This window comes from Rattus norvegicus, chromosome 1, assembly GCF_036323735.1.
Source record: "Rattus norvegicus strain BN/NHsdMcwi chromosome 1, GRCr8, whole genome shotgun sequence".
Taxonomy (NCBI): domain Eukaryota; kingdom Metazoa; phylum Chordata; class Mammalia; order Rodentia; family Muridae; genus Rattus; species Rattus norvegicus.
The window spans coordinates 154,882,837-154,908,416 of record NC_086019.1 but is presented as its reverse complement, the minus strand read 5'-3'; the positions used below and the strand labels follow the sequence as shown (position 1 = coordinate 154,908,416).

The 25,580-nt window shown below is 38.7% G+C and overlaps 1 protein-coding gene across 19 annotated transcripts in view; it reads right to left on the bottom strand.

The window, feature by feature from the left end:
• Positions 1-25,580, bottom strand: part of Dlg2 (discs large MAGUK scaffold protein 2) — a 2,051,694-nt gene that overhangs the window by 1,007,822 nt on the left and 1,018,292 nt on the right. The gene's annotated exons all lie outside the window — the stretch shown is intronic.

The following is a 25,580-nucleotide window of genomic DNA, read 5'->3' as shown; positions in this document are numbered from 1 at the left end:
TAATTTATTGTAAATGAATGTTTATTTGTATATATCTTTATATACTTATATATGGGTGATTCTGTAGACATTTCTGAGGCAAAATAGGTCATGACTGAAAGCAATTTTAAAGAAGTATCTTCTAAAATACAACTTAGATCTATAATTATGTTTAACGACATAATTATCTGATTAAGGCATCGTGAAAATGTACTCTCTTAAGGAGAAATAAATAATACAATAGAAAGTTTATTATAAAAAGCATCAAATAAAATATATCATTTAAAATATTTAATCATATTGATGCCCCTTTCACTACATATTTCTGTCCCTCACCAGTTTTATGACCTCTGGCAACTTGTCTTCAATTCACAGTTTCGTCTGTAAATTGGAGCCATTAAATCACTCCGTTATCATTATTTTCTCAAGATTATCTGAACATTTCCAGAGTGTTCACTAATGTGTTATGGAACTCACCAAATTACCCAGCTTGCAAAAGAAGTTTCCGTTTTAAGTAGGGTACACAAAAATGGCTAACAGTGCATAGGGAAGGAAAGAGACTAAAACCCTCTAACTGGGAACCTGGTATTAATGCAAGCATGCTGTTACATCTCTGAAGAGAGTTCCCTTCACAGAGAATGGCCAGGGGTAAGTGTCTAATAGAGTCACTGAGCTAAGCAAAGCTGACCAAGTTCATTGAAATGGGAGTTTCTGCTTTAATAAGTCCTAAATATTTTCTGGAAAGTTTTAGTTCAAACAATGACAACAAACAGGAGTGACCATGGCACAGAGCAAAGGAGGATTTACGGAGGTCACAGCCAGATAGAGGTAAACAGATAATCTGCTCAAATAACATGGCTCCATTCATCTTTGACTTCTGTATTCTGTTTTATATGATTGTTTCAGGAATGAGGGAGTCAACAGGTGAAGTCATATAACTAATTCCCCTGAATTATATCCCAGGAAAGGTTGGTGAAGAGAATACATAGATGAAGACTGTGTGGAACAGATGAATGCAATTCCAGTCAGAAAAGACCACCAGGCCTTTGCAGGGCAAACTAGACTTGCTTGTGTGACTCTCGGGAGCGAGTCTTCCGGGTTTCCTCAGAGAGTGTATTTTTGGAGGAACATATAAGATGAGAGACTGTAGCCAGCGCACTCTCATCCCCAACAAAACAATCTGTCTTTGTCTCACTTTCTACCTCCAGGGCTAGACTGTTTGCTAAGTTAAAGTGATAGATGGTCCCACAGAAACAAACATCTGACTCAGCAGGTTCAAGATTATTTATCTTAGAACTTTAACAAAACCTCAGACGTACTCAAAAAGGGACATCAGTAAAGAAACTGAAATATGATCCCTTAAGCTTGACTGTATCTTCCTTTTCATAACGTAGGTTTGGAAAGGAGTTTCCAATTCTGTGATACTTCTCATTCCTTCTTAGCAGCCTGAGATCAGGAGATGGCTAGTTTTTCTTACCATGTACTTTGATGTATCCCAGCGTTACTCTAAAAATAAGTTAATCCCTGTAATACACAGGTGGGTTTTCTGCAAACACGAGGCCAATATTGTCTTTGAAAATGGTAACAAATACAGCAGCTAGCATTCACTGAGACTTATTACACTGCAGAATCTATTCTGTGCTCTCTTCATGTTATTTAATTTAGTAAGATTATAAATTAAGGGTCTTTCATCACTTTTACATGAGGAAATTGAGGTTCAGATATGCGCAATAAAGCACGTTATTTTTTTTCCATCGAAGCTCACATCTTTCTGGCATCCTCTCCTTTGCAGAGGGAAAGGGGGCATTCATTTCAATACTTCTTCCCATCAGCAAATTACAGACATGATTACAATGTCAATTTTTTACCAACAACTAAATGTTTAGCCTATTAAAACCCATTGTGGGCATTATTAATTCTCAATTATTAATGAAATCCTTTTTATTATCAAACACTGTTATGACTAGATATTTTCGTTCCACAAATGAAACCTCATTACTTATTTATCAAAGACACAATTTAAGCTGTACTTCAAAGAGGAAGAACCTGAGATTGTGTGGACATAATTGCCAACATTCTTTTTAATCTTTACGGTTTTCTATTCTTAAGACTCAAACTTGATTTAATTAGTCAGGACGTCTGCAGTATTTTTCCAGGGTTTTAAGCCAACATTCTGCAAAGCCACTTTTAGTACTGAAGTCTTTCCAGAGCATTGCCTCTCACTAGAAATCTAAGTGATGACCCAAAGGATTCCCTATGAACAGTCAAAACTGAGATTTTCAGTTCACGGTAAATGGTCCATGCAGTGACATCAGCAGCAGCATCTAGAGGTTAACTCCAACATATGATTGTTCTTAGACTGAGTGAATAATCCATTTGCAGATGAACTTAAGCTGAGCTCCTCCTTCAAACACAGGTCCTATAGACCTTGTCTTTGATACTGTGCAATATTACGGAGAGCATGCTTGATGTCCATCTTCTATGTTCTGTGACACTGCATTAGTGAAAAATACCAGTAGATAGAAACCCAGGAAACTTGGGTTCTATGTGTGTCACACTTGGATCAAGAACTAATTCTCTGGGTGCCTTAAAATTGAAGGGTCTCATTACATAGCTTAAGATGTCTCAGATTCCTGGCTAACTTGCCTTCACCTCCCAAGTGCTGGGATTGCAGGTGGGTAACAGCACCAGCCTCAGCTTTCTGGGCATCTTTCTTTGTAACAATTTTCTGTACCTTGGATATGAGAATGGTCAACTGAGTCCTATTTGCTGCACACACTCATGCATCAAGGAAACCAAGATAAGTAATCCCTTTCCTGAAACTTGATTATCAGTCAAACCGAAAGTGCAATTATACAATTGAAAGTACTGTTATGTAATCTCAAGGTGTCACAAATACTTAAATAGACCGTAGGTAATATGCTCTGTGTTTTTATAAGAATAATACAGTATAGATACTGCTATTGTTTGAATCTATGCAACCTGAAGCCTGGTAAGGATAATAACATGTTTAAAACTTCAAACCCAGTCAAATTTCTGAAGTTATTCAGAGACACTTAATCTGAATTAAAGCTACACTGAGCCATGGTAAGGTAGTTATGAGCAAGTCCTTAATTATTTCTCCACATTAGAACCCTCATTTTCAAAACAAAATCCATTATAGGTTATAAATAGCATTAAATGTTCCTAGAATACTTTTATATGCTTAGTAGTAAATTTACATTCACCATTATGCTTACTACCACTTAAATATTAGCACGAGTACAGAGAAATGTGAAGAAATTTTCTTCAGATAAGATGCAAAACAACGTGTAATAACTAGTAATGGAGGTCAGAGGTTATGTTTTTATATAGATTACATCTGTGTTTGTACAGCCTGTGTTTCTTCTTTGGGGAAGAAAGAAGCTTCTGGTCCTATTTCCAGATTGTATTATATAGAGAGAACTGTAAAGTGTGTACCAATCCCATACACTTTGATTTAATACTTACAAAGGGGTTGTTTAAGCTTGTGCTTGGTAGAATAATGGTCTGCACAACTAGCTACATTCCAATTTCTGAAATGTATAAATATGTTACTTTGCTCATAGGAGTAGCTTGTAGAAGTGGTTAGACTAGGGATACTTTTTGGAGATGGTTTTGAGGATTATGGACCTGAGGTAATCACAAGGATTCTTAGAAGAGTCAGAAAAGGATTTAGGAGGAAAGAAGTAGAGTAAGAGAGGACTCGCAAGACGCTGTAGTTCAGAAGGAAGGTGGAAGATGATCTACCTCTGGGTGGACAGGTCGGATATTAGTACAGCAAATGAGAAATGTTGTAAGAGTTTTCTTAAGAAAGTAGAAAAGGCAATGAGCCCAACTTCCCTCTGAGCCATTATGACTTGATGTTAGTCCAGTGAGAATTACTTTGTATTACTATTTTTCATCCATGAGACAGTAAATCTTTTCTGTTTCAGCCAGTGAGCATGATGAAACTTCTTACACCCTCAACACATAACAAATAAAAGGACAGTGTTAGTGCATAGTAAATACAGTAATATACATGGTACTCAAGTGGAAAAGAGGAAATAAAAACAGAAGAATTCATTGCAGTATCAAACACTGTCCCAGAGGGGAAAAATGTACCTGGAGATCACGGGCAATCATTCTGTGCTCTCTGCCAATGTAGCCTTCCTTATTGAACCCAGCCAGCTATGGCTTTAAGGTGTTAGTGACTAAGGTCATGCTATTGCTCTAGTATTCATTTGTGTTCCTCCCATAATCCTTTGGGCGATAATCTGGCTGCTCAAATACACATTTCTGCAGGAAAGTCTGGCTGAATAGTCAAGGAAGCTTTCCCTTTTTCTCAGGAGAGTTAGCCCTCATCTCAGATTGGTCACTAGCTTGAGGTTTTTTGTTCTCCTTCACTCACGTAAACAGTGAGTGTCCATCCAGCCCATCATCAGTGTCGGCCCAGTACTATCACCTTACGAAAAAGATGCACCTCCTACCTTCAAATAGTTCTCAGTCTGGTAACAGAATTAGGGTGAAGATTCATAAATAATGCAGTGTGATAAATATTAAAATAGAAGTCAATAATAGTACTATGAAAATGCCAAGAAGATAGGTAGTTTAATTTTGAGGGAATGTGTAGAGGTTCTGAAGAGTGCAAAAACTCAGATTTAAAATATTATTTTTGTTTACATTAATCAATAGGCTGAGCCTGATGAATTTGGGATATAGAACAACATTGAATCTTTGTTTTCTATCAAGTTTGGCTGTAGATGCTAAAATGTAATAACATAGGATGCTGGCTGGGATAGCCATCTTCTTTGACACTGTGATATATCTTTCTACTTCTTGACTCTTCTATCCTTTTTTAAAAAACTGAAATCAAAGTGAATCGCATAGTTTATATCCTAGGAGATAGTCATTTTTTCATCGAGGAAAAGAAGTCACGTGAACCCAAAAGGACATGTATGGTATGTACTCAATAATATGTGGATACTAGCCAAAAAATACAGAATACCTAGGATACAATCCACAGAACTCAAGAAGGTGAACAAACTGAAGGGCCCAAGTGAGGATGCGTCAATCCCACTTAGGAGGGAAAAGTAAAAAATCACAGGAGGTAGAGGGAGAGAGAGATTTGGGTGGGGTAGGGGAGGGGGAGGGAAAAGGGGAACATGATGAGGCATGGGGGGAATACAGGAGAGAAGCCATGAGGGCCAGCAGAATTGAAATATGCAACCGTGGGAGGTGGGAGGCAGGAGTACCCTCCAGAAATTACCAGAGACCTGGGAGGTGAAAAGACTCTCAAGACTTAAAGGGGGAGACTTTAGATGAAATGCCCAACAATAGGGAGAGGGAACTTGTAGAGTCCACCTCCAGTAGAAAGACAGGGCATCAACTGGAGGTATGGGGTTACCATTCCACAGTCAAAAACTGACACAGAATTGTTCTTGTCTAAAAGAACTTCAACAAGAAGAGACTGAGAGAAAGGAGGTCCAGTGACAAGCCCAACTTGGGACCCATCTCGGGGCTGGGGGAGGTAAACCAAGGCCTGATACTATTACTGACTTACAGACAGGAGTCTAGCATGGCTGTCCTTAGAGGCACAAGAAGCTGACTGAGACAGAAACAGATACTTTCACCCAACCATTAGACTGAAGTCAGGGAGCCCTGTGGCTGAATTAGGAAAAGAATGAAGAAACTGAGGAGGAGGGCAACCCCATAGGAAGACCAGCAGTCTCAAATAATCCAGACCACTGAGCTCTCTCAGACATTGAACCACCAACCAGGCAACATGCAAGAGCTAGTCCAAGGACCCCAAAACATTCAGCAGAGGACTGCCTGTTCTGGCCTGAGTGGGAGAAGATGTGCCTAACTCTAAAAAGACTTGAGGTCCCAGGGAGTGGGGAGACCTGGGGATAGTGGGGGTCGACATCCTCTTGAAAACAGGGGTAAGGAGGAATGGGATAAAGAACTGTGGGAGGGTGGATCCAGAGGGCAGTAATGACTGGACTGTAAAAAAATTAAAGTAATAAAAAATTATGAATACTAAAGTAAACTTAAAGCCTTTAAATAAATGCAAAATTATTTGAAAAAAAAAAACAAAACCAAAGAAGTCACATGATCTTAAAATGTTTCCTAAGGCATCATGAATCAATTTCAATAAACCACTGTCCTTGGAATTTTCATAACCATTGTTATAAAACTAGATTTCTCTTTTATTAGAAAAGACTGTATATTTTTGTCTGAAGACCTCAAGTAAAATTCACTCAAAGTGATTGGGAGACGATAAAGGGCCCTAATACTTGGCTGGAAATTTTGAAGCCAATTTGGTTTATAAAACAATCTCAGATCTATAAATGTGAAGTATGATTAGATTATGCTTTTCTACCCTGCTTTATGCTGAGCACACAAAGTGACAATATTTGATGTCTGTTATGCTGACATAAATAGCCTATTCTCTATAGAGCAGCCAAGGAAACACTTTTCAAATGATAAATGACATCATCTTACTCCACTGTTCACAATCCTCCACTTGCTTCTCATCTCATTCTGAAATCACATATTTATTCCAGTTTATAATATCATGGAAACGGATGGTCCACCCACCTTTATCCCCTCAGGACCGGTCTAACCTCATTTTCTACTACACAAGAGTTTGTTCAGTTGTCACACTTCCCTTCTGATGTCTTTGACTGTAGCAAGCAAGGCTCAGGAACAGGGTCTTTACAGTAACTGATGTCTTCTTTGAGATTATCTCCCCCAGTGCATACATGGCTGACAGCTTTATTTCTTTGAGGCTTTTGCTCAAGTGCCATCTTAATAAGAGTTCTTCTCTTGTCTTCACACTTACATAGTCTCAAGCTTTCATGCTTCCCATTCAACGTCCTTATACTATCTCTCAACTTTGAATCTCCATAACTCTTATCATATCTTGCCTTATGATTTTCTGCATTCATTTGTGCCTGACACAAAACAGATACCAGATGAATGTTTGTTGTCAGCTCAATGCTGACAACATAGAGATAACATGGAATTTTATAAATTCATTAATACATCTTTTATTATACTTGCATACTGGTGAAAATTCAAGTAGAACCTATAATGAGCAGTTTAGTCTTTGGGCTGCTTTGTTAATCAAACAATAATTAGATACAGTATCTTGTGTAAGGTAAAGCAGTCACCATGAAAGTCCAAAATGTTTTATTTCTGGGTTGACAGTGAAAGGAAAAACTGCCTATGTGTCTGTTACCACACTAGACGTGAACTTAAAAAACGTTTTATACCCTCGTAAAAGCAAGGGGAGGAAGGATGGGATAGGGGGTTTCCAGAGTGAAAACCAGGAAAGGGGATAATATTTAAAACGTAAATCAATAAATATCCAAAAAGGTTTGTTTATTATATGTAATTAACTGCATTATTTTAATTTCTTACATTTATCATAAAATATCCTTTAAATTTAAAAAGCTGTTTTATTTAATATCCAATAATTCTCAAGACCATTTTTGCTACATTCATAAAAGTGAAGCTGAATTCATAAGTAATATCTTGTTTAATCATGCTATCAATAAATGAAAGTATAACAGGCACTTTTTTGGCTGCTCTGCTTTGAACTCCCAGCAAGTCACAGGTACTCCCAGGAACTATCTCAGATTCTCAGATGAAAGACACACACACACACACACACACACACACACACACACATAGACACACACATAGACACACACAGAGACACACACAGACACACACAGACACACACAGAGACACACACAGACACACACACACAAACACACACACAAACATACACATACACACACACACACACACACACACACACACACACACTAGCTCCCTTTTAACCTGCCTTACTGGCTCAATGGCTCGTCACAGAATCTCATGGCTAGCGCGCCCTTACCTTTACTCGTAGCTCAACAACTCTAAATCTGTCCTCATCTTAGTTGCCCAGATACCTTTTTGTTTTATTCCTTTACTCCTAGCTCAACATCTCTAAATCTTCCCCCAGCTTAGTTGCCTGGTTACCCTCTGTGAAGTCCATTGGTCTTGCTACCTGAAAGGCTTTCAGGCTGCCTTTCCATGGGCCCCTTTCCCTTTCTGCATGTTTTGGATGATCTCTCCTGTAGCTCTGAGTCTGTTCTGTCTCTCTCCCCCAAGTATCTCCATTCTCCCCATCTTCTCTCCTCGCCTGGAGGAACCTGGAAGCACTGCCTCTTTCTTTCTACCCAGCCGTTAGCTGCTGGCATCTTTACTAATTGATCAAGAACCAATTGAGAACAAGGACCTTAGTGCATGGACACACAGATTCCTGATCAAATCATCAGAACCACCTCCCTACATGAAAGAATCAGAAATTCCTAAGAGTTTTGATTACTAAGCAAGAAGAACACATATTTTTGGCCAGTTTGGGGTAAAGATGTAGACCCCATCTCAAAACAAAACAAGACAAAATAAAAAGCAGGGAAGAGGATATACATAGAGAATAATAGGACACTTCCTGTGCCTTAGGAGATTTCTAGTTTATGCTAGTCAGGTACAAGAATTCAAAATGTGTTACCTAATGATAAAGAAATTATATAAGTCTAAGACTGTTTACTCATCTATAAAATGGGAAGTCTGTAAAATAGTATACTTTTAATAGTATAACTAACAGTTGTGAAGAATTAGTAGATTGACACATATAGGACACTCCTTTAATCCCAGTAGTTCTTGTTACCCACCATGAAGGAATTGAGCACTTATGTCAGAAAGGCATCCTTCTCTAGCTATAGCCCTCATAGTAGAAATTTTATTGACACTGAATTCATTATTAAAGAGCAATAATAATTAATGTTTATTCCATTGACCACAAGCAACAAAAGTTGTATTTTATGAAATGTTCTTTAAGTAACATTTTGCTTCCTCAGTGTTGGGCACAGTGAAATAAACCTATTGCTTCTTCTTTAAATCTTTTTAAATATTAAAATATAATTTCACTGTTTCCCCCTTCCCTTTTCTTCCTCAAACCCTTCCCATATACCACTCCCCTCCAAGATTGCTGTTTCTCAAATTCATAGTCTCTATTTGTTTCCTTGTTGTTACAAAATATGTAAGTGCAACAAGTGTGTTTTTTGTAACATTACCTTCATGTGTATGGATTCAGGACTCACTACTTGGTGTTAGATAACCAATTAGGGGCTTCTACCCTAGGGAAGACTATTTCTCCCACTCTCAGCATTTCTTAGTTGTTTGTAGTTCTTTGTCTAGAATGTAGGGCCAACGAGATCTTGGAGAAGAAACTATAAGAGCTACTTTACTAAACCAGTACAATTCTGAAGTACATTCTAAATATTTATCCTTCTCTGCACATATCAGTATAGGTTTCATCCCTCATTAAAGAAATGGTCTATTTGAGAGAGACCATTACAGAAAGCCATAACCCACCAACATGCTGAGGATAACAACGTTGTGCCTTGTGCAATATATTGTCCACACAACTCTTGTACCTAAGGCTTGGGTATCGTTTAGAAAGAGGTGGTAGCCAGAGATACAGGAAGTGTGCCATTAGATTGTGTCTCCTAGAACTGTCAGAGAAGCAACACTCATGAACTATGATCAACATATCTGCCTAAACAATGCTTGAACAGGGATGATGGCCATAGACATGCTAACATGAAAAGGAAAAACCAAAGTATACGTTTAAATAATAATTTTCATTGTCTCCTAAACTTGCCTGAAATTTTTACTGTTATACAAAGTTTTATTATTATTACTACTGCTTTAACCCTCAAAACAAATGGCATGGATTTATTGACAGGCATACAAGGACATCTTGTAAACCATCAGAAGCCATATATGAATGTGAGGACATATGCACTATGATATAGCATTCATATGGAAGCAAAAGTGGATAGAATATTTGCCTTCATTATTCTGCCTGCTGTATAGTACCGAACACGGTGCTTCTCCCATATAAATCAAACTATTCCGAACAACCAACTTGAACTTCAGTTTTTCACACGTGACAGACTTATGTCTAATCTCACTTAATTCTCATTTAAATTTCACAAGGCTATTATGTCAGTGCTCTTGGGGAAGCTTAATCTGTAATTTTCTTTCGCATTGAGTTGCTGTGAAGAAAAATGCTTCAATCTTTACTCCCCCTAGACACATGAAATCAAATTCATGTTGTGTCAAAGAAAAGAATTCATGAAGTAGAGGGCTAGAAATATGAAAAGGCAAAGTCAAGGGAAACCAATGACCCACCTCAGGGCACATGAAGTAAACATGGAAAAGTCCCAGAGAAACCATATTTATTTCATTTTAATGGTCGCAGCCTCATCAGTTAATGTGCACTTGCTAGGGGTAGAGAAAGCCAGCAGAATAGGGTGCTACTGTTTCTGTCCCCTGTGAAGAGACACATAATTGTCACAACTGCTCTCACATAAAAGCAAGCTTGCAAGACTTAAACTCCAATAAGAGGACACAGGGCCTGGCTATAGTCCAAGAAGAAAAGAAGCAGTGAAGAGAACACAGAGGACAATTTGCGATGTCATTCCTATTACTGCAGACAGCCCATCAGAGAAAAAGACAGCAGTTCTTGTAGGAAAGAGAAAGAAGCAGAAGCAAGTGCAAGATTTTGTTATGCATCCTCTCCTTGGACCCTACGACAAAATACAGCCTCACCCCTGCCCCCATGTCCCAGACTGATGCCCATGGACTTAGCCCCTTGAACATTTCTTGCACACGGTGAGACCACTCAGGCTAGGCTTCAGGCAGTGCAGGATTGATTATATCTCAAGGTTTCAGCAGACTGGGGCTTCCAACTCACTTCACTGCTATGAAAATCCATAGTGTTTATGTTTATACAGCTAACAGTAGGATACCTGGTAAGCAATACTAAGAAAAAGAATCCTACTGATCATAGGTACAAATAAAATAAAATAAAATACTTAAAAATACATTTTCCCAAGAAGGCGAGAGACTCTTAGACAGAAAATTGTAGAATATTCGATAAAAGTAGCTAGAAGAGACACAAGTAAATGGAAAGGTATTCTGTATCCACAGACTGGAAAAAATTCTATTGTGAAAATGTCCTCTCTGCCAAAAATAGTCTACAGATACAATACAATTCCTTTCCAAATGAGCACCAAAAACAAGTGCCTGAGAAAAGAGCAAAACTAAAGGGCTTATACTTCCTGACTTCAAAATCTCCAGCCCAGCTCAGAGCAAGTCACTGAGAGATAACGGTACCAGAATGAAAACAGACCCAGAAGAAAGGAGCAGATGAACAAACCCAGAAACAAATCTGCACAATTATACCCAAACGGTGTTTGGAAAATGTGCCAAGAACTTATGATGGGGAAAAGGAAGTCTTCAAAGATGGTTTAAGAAATACAGATATCAACTTGCCAAAGAAGTAACATTGACCTTTATGCTAAACCATCTAGAAAACTCAATACTACATGGATAAAGGCTTGATTAAAGACATAAAAACTATGGAGCTACTTCAAGAAAATGCACACACACACACACACACACACAGTCACACCACACACACACACACTACACACACACACACACACAGTCACACCACACACACACACACTACACACACACACACTACACACACACACACACACACACACACACACACACACAAATTTTGTAAAAATTTTCTTGGTGAACATCTCTTGTATTTTTTATATGACCTCAAAGACAAAGACAACAAAAGGAAATCTATGTAAATATAGTCATATCGACCTAACAGCTTCCACACAAAAGGGAAACAATCAGCAGGCTGGAGAGAAATCAAGGACTTAATAAACAAACTCTGTAAGGAAGTATTGTTTAGTATCAAGAAATCAAATAACCTCATTATAAAACTGAAAGCAATACTTGAGAAGTCATTTCTTGAAAGAAGATCCACAAATGGTCACACAAATTGAAACCAGGATAAGCTATGATATCCCAGCTTTTCAAAGCAGAAGGGCTATCATCCAGGCATTAGGCAAGGGTAGATATAATCCAGTGGTGGAAGACATCCTAGTATACATGGTGGTCTGAGTTCAGTCAGCACAGATGGAACAAAGGTAAAGGGTAGATACAGGTGCGAATGTCTCAGGAACAGAACCTTTGCAGGAACAAATGATGTGGAAGACAGTTTAGAGGGTCTTCAACTCACAAACACTAGTACTGCTAAATGGCATTTCAACCCCACCCTGAAATAAAAGAAAATCAGTATGTCCAAGAGATGTTTGCACATAAATGTTTCGCTGTGTTATTCACAATAGACATGGTATGAGATCAATCTAATGCCTTTCAGTTCATGCTTGAATTAATACACACACACACATACACACAATAGATTATCACCTATTTATTAATAAGAAGGCCATTCTGTCATTTGCAAATACACTGATGAACTCTAGAGATGTTATTTTACTAAAACCATGGACAGAAAGGCAAAGCCTACTTATCCCATATACAGTCTTTGAAATGGCGGTTTACCTTGCAGAATCAGAACAGATAGGAGCAGTTACCAGAAACCATGGTGTTTGGGGGTGAGGCTCAAAGCAGGAAAGATATTGGCCAAGGGAGGCAAAATTACATTTACATAATAAGGATACGTTTAACAGATTGATTGGATAACAAAATGATTATAATTAATAATATATTGCATTATTGGAAATGTCTAGGAAAGTAGATTGGGAAAAATTCTCACCAGGAAAACGTTAATCATATGAAGCAACACACATGATAATTGGCTAGAGTTAGTCATTCCAAAAGTGGCTACTCTTGGCAACAGTATAAGTGGCAAATACATAAACTTTGTAAATATACCCTGAAGTAATAAAGTGTAGAAGTCAATAGATAGAAGGACTGAGACAGGAAGGGCCAGAGGGAAAAGCAGAGTACTTAGTCATGAGTATTAAAACATGGCAATAGAAAAAAAGACTAAACATTCCATATAAAATATACTAAATTCAAAATGCTTCCTTTCACATAAATATTACCCAGGATGTCAATGTATTTCCTAAAACAAAACAAAACGATAACAACAACAACAAAACCCCAAACAACTTCATAATCAGTTCTTTCCAGAAATTCACCCCTGAAGTGAGATGGGCACAATGTAAGTAAGCTCTCCAGGCTGTCATTATCTGCTTCACCAGGGCCCTTTTCACGTGAGCATTTATTTGACAGGAAAACGGCTCTGTTTCCTGCTTTCATTCCCCCCTTAAATTGCTGAGATTTTTTCCCCCAATTAAATCACCGGGTGACAGCAGCGTTTCTATTAGGCCACTTCCTTAGCACAGTCAGAAGGCAGGAAGATAACAAGGGAAAGGTGGCTGCAGTATAAATCACTGTGAGGAACGTCACTCAGTGGCTCTGGATCCAATCCAAAGCCATGAAATACAAGATGACACTGGATGCTGAAGTGAAAAATACCAACTTCATTTCTCTGAGCCTCAGACGTTAGTACTAAGCCACACTTTATATAATAGTCTGCTCGGAGCATGAGTAAAACAGAGCCTGCACAACCTGGAAAGCCTCCTACCCACATTAAGCTAATTGAGCTGGAGACTTCCAATTCATCATTTTTTTTTAAGTTTGATTTATAAACTGCCACCCAACCCTGGAGCAGAAAGGCAATGTTATGAGCTAGCTATGCTCAAAATTTCAGACTCTTGCAACTCTGAATCTGTCAATATCTTTAATGGTACAGAGAAAAAGATGAATCCAATTTAAGTATACCTCTGTGACCCCGATGAAAAAAGAAAGAGCTAGTGTTCACTTTTATAACTGACACATTTCTATGAACAGTCTCTGTCCATATTGAAAATCCTGTGTGTTGGGAACCTTTGGACACTGCACGATGCTTCCAGCGGGTTGATGGGGCTAATCGGAAAGCAGACCATTGCTGGGATGAGGCTTTATCCAACATAAAGAAACAGTCCTAAGGCAGTTCAACTCCAAATTTAGAAATGTAGGCTGTCACTGCTCTTGGTTCTTGAACCTGTAAAGGCTTCAGACACTAACTAATAAACAGAAAATTGCCTTGGACACTATCTAGAGAGAAAGGGGGCGGGCCCAAGGAGAGCAGGCTCTGGTGGCAGAAAGAGTGTGCCCAGGTCCTCTGCCCCAAACCTGCTCCAGCCTGTTGATCTTTGCTGCTAAGGTCTGCTGTGAAGCTGAACATGCTTTGTGCAGACAAAGAGTTGGGAATGCAATTTTTTACTTTTCTGACATTTACAAAGTGTTTCTTTTAGAAAGGGGCGAAGAATTCCTTAACCAGGCGAAAAGTCTGAGCCAGAGAAATGAGAATCGTAAATTCTCAGAGATGAAAGGGAACTTGAACATTCATTCCCTCTGGATATTCTTAACCTCAACTCTGCTTCTTAGAGTCCATAAATGGCTTCATGCAATCCATTTCTCCCGGAAATTGTATGCAAATCTTTTGGGATAGATTGTAAGTTTTATTTAAGAAAAAGAACATAATTTTTAATTTCTCAAAGGACCAGTAACTTAAAAACCTTACATGTATAGTGTCCAAATCCTGTATCATCTTTACGATAGTCTACTGAGCTTGCATGCTTGGGTTTTGTAGCCTTTCTCCCTCTCTTCCTTCCTCCCTTGTTCTCTACCCTCCTCTCTTGGTCCTTCCTTCCCCCACTGTTTTTTGTTGTTGTTGTTGTTGTTTCTGTTTTTGGCCTTTCTATGGTATTTCCACCCCACCTCTCTATGAGACAGTGTCCCATATATCCCAGACTGGGCCTGAAGTCATTATGAGTGATGATCAACTTCTGATCCTTGTTTCCATTTCACAAGATGTGTGATCACAGGCATGTGCCACCATGGAGTGGGCAAACCCAGGGCTTCAAATATGCCAGTAAATTAAGAACAGAGCAACATCCCTAACCCCACATTGAGAATATTCTGCCTCCTTTATGAATACAAAGAGGAAATGCTTATAGGACTCTTACTACTAAATGAGGCAAGTCATTCTGTCTTTGAAGAAAGCATTTTATAAATTTATAAATTTTATAAATTTACATGGACCGTGTTGGCCTACTCTGACTACACTGGAGGTTTCAGAGTTCACAGTATGAGTATAGAAATCCTTTTTTGTTTCATATAATTTTCATACATGACCTACCATGTTCACCTAAGCTGTCTGTTCTGCAAGGACAACTTCACTCCTGATTTTCATCTTCACACCTAGCCTAGCTTTAATCCCATCCCAAGCCTGTTCATCCCTCTCTGCAAACCCATAGGAAGAACAACATCAACCAACCAGACCCCTTAGAGCTCCCAGGGAATAAACCACCAACCAAAGAGTACACTTGGTACTTGGCTCCACTGGTATATGTAGCAGAGGATGGCATTGTTTGCCATCAATAGGAGAAGAAGCCCTTGGTTCTGTGAAGGCTAGATTAGGGGAATGCTAGGTGGGAGTGGGAGGGTTGGAGGGGGAGCATCCTCATAAAAGCAGAGGGTGGGGGCATGGGAGAGGGGGGAACCAGGAAAGGGGATAACATTTGAAATGTAAATACATAAAATTTACAATTAAAAAAGAAAAATTATAATAAAGACAATTGATTTGAAAGTTTTTTTTTAAGAGAACCTTCTTTAGCTCCAGAAATGAACTCCTCAGTTCTCAATGCTATGCTCTGCAGCAATGTCCTTTGTTCTTGCTATGACAATTCTGTTAGTGTGCCTACCTTCTGATCATGCTGATCCCTGAGAGTTTCACACACTGACCCTTCCCTTAGCTCATTGTCTCCCTTGTGAGTTGGAGCTCCCTCCTTACTGATCTTTGTAAAGAGTGAGAATGAACAAAGGAAAACGGAGGACAGAGAAATCGGAGGCTGTCAAGGAGTTAGCCACTGGGATCTGGTACAAATGTGAGGGGGACTTTAATAAGCTGATAAGCGGCAACCTCCTTTATTTTAATGACTTTCTAAGTGTGTTTATTATTATATTCAGGGCGGAAATGTAGAATCTGGGCTCGAAGCTGTCTAATTGCTATTCAGCTGACACACTTACACTGAGGACATCAGTCCTTACCCATAACATCTCCTCCCACCCCACTGCCCTGCACTGAAAAAGAAGCATGTAAGAGAATGCACACATCAGCTCTGTACTGATGAGTATGTATCCATTTAGTCACTCAGTCACACCTATTTATCAGATTGCCTGCCCTAGAATTGTGGCACTTATGTTTCAATAACCATTATTCTGCTTAATAATGGCCCCAAGCCACAAAAGCAATGATGCTGACAATTTTATTACCAAAAGCTTCTGTGAACTTGGTAATGTATTTTATAACAAATATGTGATACGTGCTCTATTTTATTAGTTGGTTTTTGCCTCCTAATTGTGCCTGACTTGCAAGTTAAACTTCATCCTAAGTACTGTGTACAGGAAATCCCAGTAAATACAGGACTTCAGGCACTCAGACGGGGGTCTTTGAAGACATTCCCAAGGAGCAGGCACATGGCGGTTCTACTAGGTGTTGAGTGGACAGCAACACTAACTATCCATGTTCTTCAGAGAGAAACTAATCCTCATTTTAAAAAGGCTATTTTAAATTTTGGGGATACTTATTAGTAATTAAAAGCTGGTCATATGTGGGTCTTATGGGTCACCAGAAACTTAGACCACCAACAAAGTTATTTATTATACTGAATAAATTTGTTTGCCTACAGTAGGAAGGGTTGAAAATAGAAAATCTCTATAGTGCCAGCCCTGATGTTGTTAGTATTTCAAGCTGAGTTTCACAAGTGCCCTAGTCTTCCATATGTATCCAACTACTTATTGGCCATTGATGTCCACATTGGAAGGCTATTTTCCCTAGTGTTATGTATACAAATGAACTTTATTATAAGTACCTATTTAGACATGCATATGGCATGAAACTGTATGAAGGCCAGAAGACAATGTCCAGGAATCAGTTCTTCCTACCATGTGGGTCTTGGAGATGGAACTCAGTTTTGGCAACAAACACTTTTACATGCTGGTCCATCTTGCTGGCCTATATGTAAACGTGACTTTAATAAGTGCTTCTTGCACATATTTGACATGAGTTTACCTTTGACCCAAAACTGGCAAGAAGCCCTAACATACTCAATGCGTACTCAACTCACAAGCAACAAACCATGTTCCTTCTGAAAACTTTTGGCAAGTCAGCTAGCCTAGGGAACATATCCCAGGGCTAAATCAGCTTATAACATGCATATAGCGCCTTTGAGACAGGGAACAAGTCACTACCATCCTCTCTCTCTTTCTCTCTCTCTCCCTCCCTCCCTCCTTTCCTCCTCCTCCTCCTCCTCTTCCTCCTCTCTCTCTCTCTCTCTCTCTCTCTCTCTCTCTCTCTCTCTCTCTCTCTCACACACACACACATGTACTTTCCATTTACAAATATTTTTCTTAATTCTTTGAGAATTTCACATAATGTACCTTGATTATATTCACCTCCATTTCCCCCAATACTCTCTTGGATATATATTATGTGATTTTTTTTCTTCAAATATTCTTACAAAGGAAAGCAACCAGTCTCTGAAATGCTGTTTCTCATATTCAGTTTATATATTCAGTTTACATAGCTTCTGTTGTAAACGATTTTCACACATCCCATTGTTGCCCCTGATGAATTTAAGATATTCACAGAGCAGGGACTTGAGTTCTTACTTATTTTATTACTTCTCATTGTGCACACAAAGTGCTTAGCACATACATGGCAATCATTCTGTAAATAGATTTTGGGGTCCAGAGTTCTCCAAAATCAATGTCAAGTCACAGACAAACATCTAAGACTATATAGCCACATGCTAGAAGAAGTGGGATGGGCCATTTGGAAGATTCAAATTCCTAATGAAGTCTGAGAACCATACCTTTACACAATGCAATCATTAATAATACAGCTACCACAGATGCTAAGAGAACATTTTTATAAGAGAAATCCCTTATGAAAGGGATCTTGCTCAGGGTCTGCTGGTCTTAACCAATGTATCTTTGAGGAATCTTTTAGCTTAATTCTCTAGGCATAATAATTTCTTTTTGTTCTCTGCCCTCATCGCTTAGATCATGGGGAAGTTGGGCCAACTCAGAAGCCTCCTGTCATTCTCACTCTCCTTACAGCAAGAAGTGCATCTGGCAACATGATCCAGTGTATAACTGCACACTGACATGAGCACCTTTTGTGGTATATTCCATTTTCTAATCTACTCTTTAGTTGCTCATTAGGTTTATTTTGCAAGTATTTATGGGTCAGATGTCCTCTGACAAGCCTGACTTTAATTATTTTCATTGCTCCTTCTGTCTTGAGCTTGTATGGCACTCGTTAGCTGGTAATAGAACAATCTGAAACTCGGTTGCCACACTGGCTGTATTTATGCCAAACATCTCTTGAGTCATAGCTTTGAACATAGAACTGCCCCCTAACCTTTGTATTCATTTACTCAACCACAAGGAGGAAGTAATAACACGCATGTCTTCATTTCCTAGCGCTTCCAAAAAGTATGTTTCTTTATGTTTTAGTAAATTCTTATTTGGAATTCTCAAAGACCAGTTGTATGCCCCCACATCACTGGCTATACATTTTTGGTTTTGGTTTTGACATAGCCAAAGTGAGATCAACTTGCAATGAAAGAACTCTGTTTGCATAGTACACAGTTGCTTATCTGAAATGAGACTATGCTATAATGTCATTATCCCAAGGACCACAAATATAGGGAAATGAAATGATAAGAACTGATATCTACTTATAGTCCAGAATTTATAATGTTAAATTTAGATTGTTTTCACATGTGTTTCTTTAATGCAAAAATAGTTATAATTTACTGGGTACCTGTTAGGTGTGAAGGGGTATTCTAAATACTTCTTGTATAGGATACTTAGTGGTCCTTATTACATATTAAGTCTTGCCCTATTATGTACTGTAGGGAACATGTCGGTAAGCTTTATAATAGGTCACACTAGCCAGTAACAGAAGCACTCTTGAAATTGAAAAAAAAATGCTAATCTTTTTACTTCCCCAAATTATACATGCTTTCGATTTTTTTGGAGATTTTTTGGATTAGCTAACAGAGAACTGAAAGTTTCCTCAAATCAATCAATTTTGCTATGTATTAATTGTCTAGTGCGCTGGTTTGGAATAATTCATAGAGATCTTTGTAAGGAGAAATAGTCGACAGCACTCTTCCTCAAAGTGCACAACTAGTTCACTGTTTAAAGGGGAAGATGCTTCAGGAACCGTGAGTAACTTAAGGGCATCCACACCACCAGCATCACTACCAGCAATGAAAGATGTGTCACATTGATGGACAGCCTCTGTGGGCTTTAGTAATTTATGTCCAATTGTAACAGAAGCCTTGGCGGTAATGAGAGGTTAGTTCTCAGAGAAGTTATAAGGATGGCTGAGTTAACGCTTTAGGTATATGTGCATAAATGGCCACTATTAATACTCACTCGAGATTATTATAAGAAACTTTTTTGTTTTAAAAATTGGTGTGCCTTTGATGTATACATATAAATAAAGCAATCTAATATCTCTTTAAAACCATTCTTATTATTTTTATGCAGATGAAAGAAGCAGGAAGTTTAAGTACTGACCCTTAAACCATTTTTTTCAGAAGCCATAATAAACCCATTGTGGGCTTCAGTCTATTGACATGTATATGGGAACCAGACAACTCCGGACTGCCATGAAGCTCCATTAGACAGGGTCTCTCACTGCAGTAGCCCCTGTCAATTAGGAAGGATCGCACTGATCAAGTTCATGTCCTCATGCTTACAAGGCAAGCGTTTTAAGAGCAGAGCCATCTCTCTAAACCCTGGGGAGAATTCTCAAAGTGTGAAAAGCAACTGTATTTGTTTGCTTTAACTTTTTTCTTTATTTTCAACATCTGGCCTAAGAATTAAGATATTCGGGATAAACTGCCGTGACCCTTTCCAATTTAGGAAAATAAAGGCAAGATAGGTTTCATTTGCTCAGAATTCCAACCAGGAGCTTTTGTGCTCTGGTTCAGTACAGATATTTCCAGGCCACGTACACTTAGCCACCTCCTCTTACCAGGCCTGGGCACAGAACAAAATGCATTATCACAAGTATGCAAAATTCTGCCAGCCCCTTCTGGTGCCTTTCTTAACTGCATGCTTTTCAATTTAGCCTCCTAGATCTCAGCGTCTTCCCATAAGAACAGACGCTTCCAGAATCCTCAGTTCAGCTGCTTCCACCATCTAGTGGCAAGAAACAGAAGTGAGCAGGTTTTGTTTTTTGGAATTGCGAATGTAAAATGGCCAGAATCAGCTTCATTTTTCAAATCACCGGCATTACTAAAAATGCCAAGTCTAGAAAGTACAAATGACCGCTCTTTATTTTAGCAGCTGAAATTGAAGATCTCGCGACTTCTGGGGTCATGTGCAAGTTTTCTTTGTTTTCAGATTTTTCCCCCTGTGGTCAAAGTATTGATTTTGTACCATGTTACTTATGAAGCCGCTACTGCTTGACCAACACAATCTTTGGCGGAAGGTTATATTCTTATACACAGAGGACATGGCTCCCTTTGATGAGAATTACTTAACCTCAGTTAAAACTGGAAATATCACTCCCAGCCAATCACTGTGACGGGACTTGCTACTTCCTGATCTCTGTAAATTCTTCTTTCTCCACAAAGTCCTGAGTGCTGAGAGTGGATCCCGTATCTTAGGGTTCTGTATCCCTCCTCTTTCTGAGCGACCCTACTCATATTCACAGCTCGCACTGGTTTTAATTCTCTATTAGACTCTTCATCTTCTTCCTCTTTGTTTTGGGGAAGGGGAAGGCAGGGATCATATCTAAGGCTTAACATGTGCTAGACAAATGCTCTATTAATGAATTTAATAGGGCAATAATTTTAATTCATTCCATTTATGTCTTTACCCAATTAGTCAAAATGAAAGCATTATTTAATCTCCGTCTTTCTTCTACCTTCATGATTTCATATGTCTCAGAGCCCTGTATGAGACATCATATATTTTCTAAACAAACTGTCAAATTCGTGGTTTCCATGCTCGGTGGCTCCACTCTATCTCCGAGCTCATCACCTTGCCTTCTATGAGATGCCCTTGATTCTGATCTCACTCTTTTCCAGTTTTTCTTCAACACCACATGAATAATTGTGTAATTTGCAAGTAGGGCTATGTCATTCTCCATTATAAATTTTGCAGTCATCCCTTATTACTTGCAAGGTGAAGTCCAGTCTCCGCCAGAGGTCATTCTTTGCTCTTGCCACCCATCTGCCTTGCTCTGTCACATGCCTTGCACTCACACAGCTCTCTGCAAGTTGTCTTCACTCTATTCCCTATTCAAGGAAGTTCCTCCAGTTCCCAGAATCCTTGAATATTGACATGAGTATTGGAGTTAAGGGCAACTCTGACCTCTTCTCCTGGAGAGATCCCCTCTCCAGATCATTACCTGATAACATTCACTTCCTATCCAGCCACAGGGGGCTAAAAATCAAAATGGTTAATTCAAGGTCTCTGGAGGATTCACCTCTTCTTTGATATTTTACTGCATAAAACACACACACACACACATATATACATATATATATATATATATGTATGTATCAATCTACATACCCATGTGTTTAAAGTATAGCATGTAAGAAACCTGAAGACCAAGTACTTTATAACTCAAGGTATAACATAGAAAACAGTATATGGGACGAAGTCAAAGATGATTAATAGAATGAATCAATTAACACAAACAAAATATTTTTAATACATAAATTAATGGCATCTCAGAAATGCTGATCATTTTCCCCAAAATTACACAGACGGAAAATGACAGATTGGGACCCCAATGTGTATTTGTTTGATCTGAATCCCAGTGGAGGTTCATATAGCCACAGTAAATTTGCAATGAACATAACAAAGCTGGAGACACCTGAGCACAGGTGCTGCAACACAAAGGTAAAGTTCCCCAAATTTGCCCCAAATTTCTAGCTTAGGTTATTTCTATCTATAAATTCATAGAATTCAATAAATAATAAGGCATCAATAGAAATAATTAATTCTTCCTTTCTTCTTTATTTCTTTTTTGTAAAGAAGTTCACATTAATTTGCTTTTCTTAAATGTCAAAAAATATATGAGCACATACAATATTTTTTTTACATATAAAGAAACTGAGCCTTATCAAAGTTATAGTGAGAGTATGCTCACATAAACTAGGAAGTAAAAAACTTGGTATTTGAATCTGGCTACTTTTGATTCCAGGACCAGAATGAAGCTCTTTACCATACTTTATACCCAGTTTTATACCTATTGTTTGTGTTTAGCAGCCTTTTGTGTCTATTATGGCTTTTCTCAGGCCATATCAGCCTAACAAAGACACGATTTAATCCAGAAGAAAACTCCCATGAATACATGTATTTAGGAAACATGTTCCTCTAGCTATATCCCCAGCTCAGATATTACATTACATATTATATTAAAAGCTCTGGGAGGGGCCTAGAGAGATGGATTAGAGGTTAGGAGCACTGGCTGCTCTCCCAGAGGTCCTGAGTTCAATTCCCAGCAACCACATGGTGGCTCATACTCATCTATAATGTGATATACTGCCCCTTTTCTGGTCTGTATACTATAAATAAATAAATAAATAAATAAATAAATAAATAAATAAATAAATAAATTTCCCTCGACTACTTTCTGAATCTTCTTTAAAAACAAAATAAAATAAGCAAACAACGACCAAAGAAGCAAAGACACTCTGGGAGATTTTATGCCAAATTAACACATTTCACCCTCCAGATGTGTTGAAGCATGCATGCGTATCTTTATTTCCCACACACCACTGCTGAGATGCCAGCAGGCACACCTGTGAAAATGCTAGTCTAGTCTTACCGCAGATGCTGGAGGTGAGACAGAGGGAAATAAAACAACCATGCAAACAACAAGCAACAAAATCCAGAAAACAAAACTGTAGCATAGTACCAAGCGGGTCACATGCTTACTGAAGATGACTTCTACAGAGGATGCTATTGTACATTAGCCAGCAAAACATGCTTAGAACAACGAAATGAAGACCATTTCCAAATGACAACTGTGCTAGAGACATGGACTCTGTGATAGGCTGTGATGCGCAATGGTCAGAGTCAGAACTGAGAGGGAGGCTTTGCAGAGAGAAGGTCTCACAGTACCCTCACCTTCTGGATCTCCAAGAGCAAGCCCCAGCCACTTTAGAAAAAAATAAAAAAGGAAGGATATGGAGGTTCATCTGCCTCTACTTATTTATGTCACCTTCCTTCAGATTGAGATTGTCCTCTAAAATGCCCCAAGTCTCCACTGTCCACAAGTTTTCCAATGTGTTCAACCAGTGCCTAGTTATCCAAGGGATTAGCTCTCTCTCCAAACTCACTAACCCCACATTCTATTAAAGTTTCTCTTCATTCCAGTCTCAATACAAACTGGAAGGACTATATTGGTTGTCTAACTAATACATTTTCCATCCAATTTGTAAAAGATAGCTTTAATTTTCATAGTCAATGACAGCTGATTCTCAGATGACTACTAGAAATTTTAATGTACCCTAGAAAATGCCATCAGATTTTAATTACAAGACACCACAGATATTAGGACAAGGCCAGATTTCAGAAACGTTGACACATTAGATTTCAGATACATCGATACAGGAGAAATCATGAGATTAGAGCAATGAAATTCTCTATCAGTGAACATTAGGTAATGGAGAACGGAACAGAAATTAATCCTTGCTTAATTAATTAGAATCCTGGCATCTGAGGTGAGACTGTATTTAAGATAGAAGGATCTGAGTTTTGCAGATTAAGACTAACAACAAGTAACTATAATTCAAATTCCCAAGAAAGTGCTCACGCACATTTAAATCCATATTCTTTGCCTCGCCATCACTAATTCATACAACTGACCCTAGTTTATACTTAACGAACAGATAGAAGCTAAAAAGAAAACTCATGATTTGTTATAGATCAGTAAAAAAAAAAAAACCCACATTTTTTTTTATTGTGGTGATCAGCTGGTTTCTTTTATGGAGCATTCTCGGTTCTAACTGAAGAGAAAGCATCCCCATCTTGTGGCAAGGAAAACAAATCTCCTTAAATTCGCTGTTAAATTGCACAGCTCTCCCCAACCTCATGCCTCACACTGGCCGATGCCCTTTAATGAAAACTAGCAAAGAGAGCTCGTTTATCACCCAGGCAGCCGGTGCTCTCCAAAGACAAGAATCTTAAGACTAAAGCATTAGGTGATAGGAGAAGGGGAGAGATGGTATCAAACCTGAAATACTGAGATTAATCAGCTGAGTCAGAGCCTGCTCAGTGTGGCATTGAAACTGTTATCTGGCCATCTCGGACTCTGTTTTTGACAAGCTGTATGTGTGCAAGTTCCTGACTAATACTAGAGATCTGCCTGGCTTTCTCAGGAGGTTTCTGGGGTCATTCTCTGATTGAGGCCTCCTTCATCGGCCTCTTTATAGTGTTTTACCCAAGAACACTAGACAGATCAAGGGAGGCAACAAGGTTGAAAACGTCGGTTCTAATTGAGAATCTGTACCTGCTTAGCATTTTCCCAGTTTTAGGTTCCTTTGTGTGAAAACAACACTAGGTGTTTAATCGTGGCAGGTTTTCCAAACACTACCCCTGTGATAATGCAGCTCACCACCTTGATGAGGAAACCAGCCCCTACATGTTGGAGATGTGTGGGCTAAGACCTGATGTGCCAGGCTATACTGGGCCTACTCATACTAATAGGTGAGCCCTTCATGACTTACTCGCAACTATCTTCATTAGCTTAAGTCAGTGGCCGGAATCAAGCATGACACCCATACTATGACAATGGTGGACCCCATACACAGGGCTATCTGTCTTTAAAGGTGTGCATATGCATTATCACTGATGCCAGAGGAAACAGTCACATTCTTGTCTTCCCAAGTCTTCTAAAAGCATGTCCTGTTTAGTAAATTTGTAAGACGCTCAAGGGAACCAGTCCTCATTCACAGGAGCTACTTCACGGTCTCAAAATGGGTCCTGGGTGAACTGATTTGTCCTTTTCAAACTATCTTGGAGAATCTCATCCTGAACCCACAGTGCCAAGAGGAGAAAAAATATTTCTATCCTTAGCATTTCCTATGGGAGGTTTACTATTCTTACAGAGCGTCTTTAAAATCTGCCATGTGGTAACTTCAGTAGAAAGCATCACTATGGTACAATCATAAAAATTAATAAAAGTACAACTGAATACTTAATAAGTTATAAGGCAAACGAATCAAATATCCCTATTTGATAGGGATATTGATTCCAACTATCCCTAAAATTAACCTATTGTACTTGGGCTGATAATACAGCTCAGTGGATAAAAGTGCTGGCTATGCAAGCCTGGTGACCTGAGTTTGATCCTTAGAGTCCAGTTAATGTTGAAAGGAAAGAACTGACTCCCCTGACCTACACACACACACACACACACACACACACACACACACACACACGTATCCTACACACTATACCTATTACAATAGAGCAATAACAACTAAAATTTAGAAATAAATAACTGAAATTAAAGATAGCTATTCTGAAATATTTGTAAGGAAAATAACAAA